Genomic DNA, 5644 nt, shown 5'->3' on the forward strand with positions numbered 1-5644 from the left:
TCCATTTTTCATTTTTGTTCTGTTTTCGCTTTCCTATTCAACTGACCCTTGAAAAAACATGCTTCTTTTCACCGCATTCCAAATAAATATTTCAATACAAACAATGAATGAGGGTGTACAGTATATCAAACTCCACTGGGACGTACTGTGAAAGCTGTTTCAACATAGGTTTTATATAGTATTGATGGTTTCTGTAACTGTGACATCATCATAACATGACATCATATTTTTTTACCTAGATCTATAATAACTTTTGTGTCTTGTGTCTGTCTTGCTACTGCAACCAATAAATTTTCCGAATACAGTTCTAATCTAATCTAATCTAGTAATGTTGATGTAAAGTGGTTTAAAATGTGTACATCTGCTTTGGCTGTTTCAACATAAGTTTTATATAGTATTGATGGTTTCTGTAACTGTGACATCATCATAACATGACATCATCACATCCTTTTTTTACCTAGATCTATAATAACTTGTGTTCTAATCTAATCTAATCTAGTAATGCTAATATAAAGTGGTTTAAAATGTGTAAATCTCCTTTGGCTGTTTCAACATAGGTTTTATATAGTATTGATGGTTTCTGGAACTGTGACATCATCATAACATGATATCATGTTTTTTTTACCTAGGTCTACATTGTCTTGTGTGTCTTTGCAACCAAGAAATTTCCTGAATACAATTCTAATCTAATCTAATATAATATAATCTAGTAATGCTACTATAAGGTGGTTTAAAATGTGTAAATCTCCTTTGAAGCCAATGTATCAGATGCATTACCTGCCACTGCTGAGTACACTTAATTGCGATACTATTGAACTAAAACTGATAAATGAAATGTGTCCAGGCAAAGTTCGTGGCTAGTACCATAAGGCAGCTCAGTGGGGTATGTTAAAAAAGATTTATCTCATTCTAAGAAGAGCATTTATCTCCTTTAGAAGTCTCCCTTGATGAGCTAAATGATGGCACCTGCACTCACAGGGGAAATTAAACTGCTTATTTTCTTAGTGTCATCCAACACAGATGGTACAGGAACCAATTGTTTTCTAGCAATTAACAATAAAGCGGTTTTACATGACTTTTTTCAAGCACATTTGCTAGGAGGGACCCTCTTCTCTATGATGCTTTACGTGTACCTTCGACTCTTGTTCTAAAACGTTAAATCGTGATTTTTCCCAGTGTGTTTAATGCAACTTTATTCTTAGTTTTTCATCCTGCGCCCCAAGAAAGTTATTCCGGGTAAAAGAAGCTGGCTCTGTTATCCAGTTGTGCTATAACCTATTTTTTAGAAAAATGCAAATATATTCATTCATTGATTCATTTTCACAGCCACTTATCCTCACAATGGTTGCGGGGGGTCCCTATACTATCAAACTATAGGCTCCAGCTGGGGGACTACCTGAATCGGTGGCCAGCCAATGGCAAGGCAGAAGGAGACAGACAACCACTCACGTTCACACATACCTATTGAGTGTTCAACCACCCTACGCTGCATGTTCTTGGAAATTGGGAGGTAATCAGAGAACCTGGAGAAAGCCTGGGGAGAACATGCAAACTCTATACCACGTGTCAAAGTGGCGGCCCGTGGGCCAAATCTGGCCCGCCGCATCATTTTGTGTGGCCCGGGAAAGTAAATCATGAGTGCCGACTTTCTGTTTTAGGATCAAATTAAAATGAAGAGTATAGATGTATATTAAATTTCCTGATTTTCCCCCTTTTGAATCAATAATTGTAATTTTTTAATCAATTTTTTCTGTGTTTTTAGTTCAAAAATCATTTTGTAAAATCTAAAAATATATAAAAAAGCTAAAATAAACATTGTTTTATATCTATAAAAACTGAATATTCAGGGCTTTTAATCCAGTTCTTTTAATTCATTTAAAAAAAATCTAAATATTATATCTAAAATGGTCCAGCCCACGTGAAATCAAGCTGACGTTAAAGCGGCCCGCGAACCAACCCGAGTCTGACACCCTTGCTCTATACAGTGGACCCACCTGGGATCGAACCCTCGACCCTAGAACGGTGAGGCCGACGCACTAACCACTCGGGCCCTGGAACACCTTTATATATATTATTATAACCCGGAGAAAACTCACGCAAGCCTGAGGAGAACATCCAAACTCTATACAGTGGGCCCACCTGGGATCGAACCCTCGACCCTAGAACGGTGAGGCCGACGCACTAAGGCACCTTTATGTATAATATTATAATTAATTCATTTTAATGGGCGGTTAGCGCGTCACCCTCACAGTTCTAACAGCAAAATAGGGTAAAATATCACAAATGGTAAGTAAAGGGTGATGTTAATCAAAGGGTGATTTTGATGGGCATACACAAGAGCGTACTTGAGATATTGTGGTATGAACATGGTATTATTTTATTGGATTTATCAAAATGAAAGGATCTTGAGCTACCCATTCTATTGACCACAATGCCAACGTCGCTAAATACTTATCCTTGCTGGTTAGTTTGTCACAATAAAACTTTTCAGTTTGCAGTGCACACAATTTCACCTTCTTGTTCACCCAGCAAAGGACCCTTAAATTAGTATTGACCTTCTCGATTTAATAAGAGGAAGCAGCACAGTGCCTTATTACTGTGGTAGGGATAAATATGTGGGTGTGTTGGTAAAATGACATGCCGTTACTTACTGGTTGTGAGGGCTTGTCTTCATTTATAGGGCTAGCAGGTGGCAGGTTTAAGATACAACAGACACAAGTGACAATGAAGTTTACAATTTCCTTTCAGATGCTTTTGTACAGATGCAAATTGCTCAGAAAGACTAGAGTGAGAAAAAGCACATATGGGGAGGTGATAAGACTGCAAGGCCATTTTCATTATATTTTTGGGAGTTTTATCAGGTGACTCATTGTGCCATTTTATTACTTGAGTTTCGAGGTTGAAGAAGACAAAATTGTACTATTTATGTCGGCTCCCTTTTAAGATTAAGTGGTGTGAAAATTTCTTTCTAGAGAAATTAGTTCTGACAGCCTCAACCTTAAATAGGAGTGTTGTGCTCAAGACCACACTATGCAAGACCAAGACTGGCCCGAGACCAGAACTCACATAATATTTCACCTGGTCCAAATACCGTAAAACCTCTATTTGAGCGGCACTTCTATTTGAACGGCACCTCTAAAAGAATGGCACTTTGGTGGAAGAATTGAAAAATAGAACGGCACCCTCTAATTGAACGGCACTACGGGGGAACGTTTTAAAAATAGAACGGCATGCCGTTGAAATAGAGGTATTACGGTAATTACGACTTCGACCAAAGTGACAATCTAGCAACACTTCTGTGACCATTGTACAACGTCATGTGCGGTCGTTTGGTTGCCGGTCTTTTGGTCGCCGTCTTTTGGTCTCCAGTCTTTTAGTCGCCGGTCTTTTGTTCGCCCGGACCCAAACAACGGGCGACCAAAAAAACGGCGACAAAACAAGGTAAAACAACACAGTCTACGCATCAATAAAAGCCAACAATGGCCATGAGCAGTTTCACTGAGTCGACGTGTGAGTGTATAAGAGTTTGTATGTACATGAGTTGTCCCCTTAGGAGGGGACGTCAGGGTCTTAACAAGTTCTCCAACAAAACACAATAAAAGTACGGGAATTTTGGAGCTTTTCTTTAGCCTAATAATTAATAGGGCATCAAGTATGACTAAATAATAATTCTCAAATTGTATTTAGGGAATTTGAGCAACGATTTAAATGGTAATTATCAATAACCTTCTGGGCGACCAAAAGACCGGCGACCAAAAGATCGGCGACCAAACGACCGAGTACCTACACCGTATTTTCCTTTATTATTATTTAATTTACCATTATTCTAATTTTTGGGGGTGTTTTGCTCCATTTTTTTCTCACTTGTGTTCTTCTAGGTGACTTTGTGAATACTTTGTAAATGGACATTAGTGATAGCGATAAAGGCTTGCTAGAGGTTCCAGACATGCCGATGAGATAAGCAGTGTTGGTTGCACCAGTAATAGCAAAGAAGAACGAGCTACTTAAACCTAATGTAAACAATGCATTATTTAAGGTGATTTAAAATTTGCCTTGCAAATATTTTATGATCAAGCACTAAACAGTTTCTGTTAGACCTCAAGGACACACTCGGTACAGGCAAGCACAACAAAAGCATTCAATTGTTTGTTCCGCTGAGCATTTTCAACATTGACAGAATTATTTAAACCTCTAAATTAAACAATCATGTCTTAAGGCAATCAGTGTTTTAGTTTTTACAACCGCTTTGATGGCATCATGTATTTTTCCCATTTACACAAGAGTTATAAATAGTTTGCAAACTCACCCTGAGGTATACAATCTAATTAAATCCAAGAAATTAGATGTATCATAATGGCCTGTCATTAAAATGATAATAATTATCAAGTTTAATAGACAATCTTCAGTAGTAAAATATGTCTCATGCACTCATTAGTAAAGTATAATTAATCGAGAAGGATTGTGATGTTAAATACCAGGTAACCCTTATGTAAGAGTCAAACAATTATACAAATTAGGTTTACAATCTATTTTAATTACCTAGAACCAGGTTAATTTGTTGTTTCCTACAATATTATTTCAATATATCCTACTGTACCAAAAATAAAAAAATATATATATAGCATCGTCAATTTTGACGTCCTATCTTCCATTAACATTGAATAACACAGACGAAAACCATAGCTTACACTTATATGAGGAATAACTGGGAAAACTATGAGTAACGTGAAATACTCTCCTATACTGTAAAGGAAGAGGAGTGTGTCTCATCAGAAATTGGATCATATCTCATGTTTTATATCAGGAGTAAGACTGCGGCCAATGGAAAAGATGGGAGCTGTGTTTATTTGGATGCAATGGTCCACAGATCGAAAACAACATGCATTAATTCATGTCCAATAAGACAATGTTCACATCAGGGAATGCACCGTTGCCATACAATGTTTTGAAAATACTACTAGCGAAAGACATGAGACCACCGTTGAGGGTTTAGGGAGCAGTTTTCCAGCAAAATACAAATGCATTCATGCACTCTATTTCGTTTACCGGTTCATTGTGTTGAATAATTATTCACTTGGAAATTACATGTATTTTCAAAGTACTAAAAGAATAACAAGAATACAGATATTTAGGATATTGCCCTATTATGTTTATTCTTTCTCCATGGATCATGTAGAACCTCAGGCAAAAGTTTTGAGACACATTTTCTTCCTATTGAATGGTAGAATGTCTCAGAACGTGTTTACTCTTTTTAGCTCAAAATGCATACCAACAACTGAAAAACTAAATGTAAATTAAAAAGATTTCATCAATTAATTGAAAAAATATATAATATATTTTTAATTGCTGCCCAAATTCAATCATTACATCAGAGGCTATCAATCAAATCAAATCAAAAGCCTTTATTGTCATGATACACAGCTGTGTATATCAAAATTGGTGGTGCTACGCCACAAAGTGCGTTCTCCCAGTAAAAACATAAATAAGTAATATAAAAATATAAAAAGTCAAGTAAAGGTAAAGGCAAGGTAAATTCTAAAATATTGCACAATCTAAGATATTGCACATTGCTATTGCACAGAAGTCTGTTTCCCATATCTCCCTCCTCTAGCACACCTGAATCAAATGATCGCCTAATCAGCAA

The sequence above is a fragment of the Stigmatopora argus genome, chromosome 19 (assembly GCF_051989625.1).
Source record: "Stigmatopora argus isolate UIUO_Sarg chromosome 19, RoL_Sarg_1.0, whole genome shotgun sequence".
Lineage (NCBI taxonomy): Eukaryota > Metazoa > Chordata > Actinopteri > Syngnathiformes > Syngnathidae > Stigmatopora > Stigmatopora argus.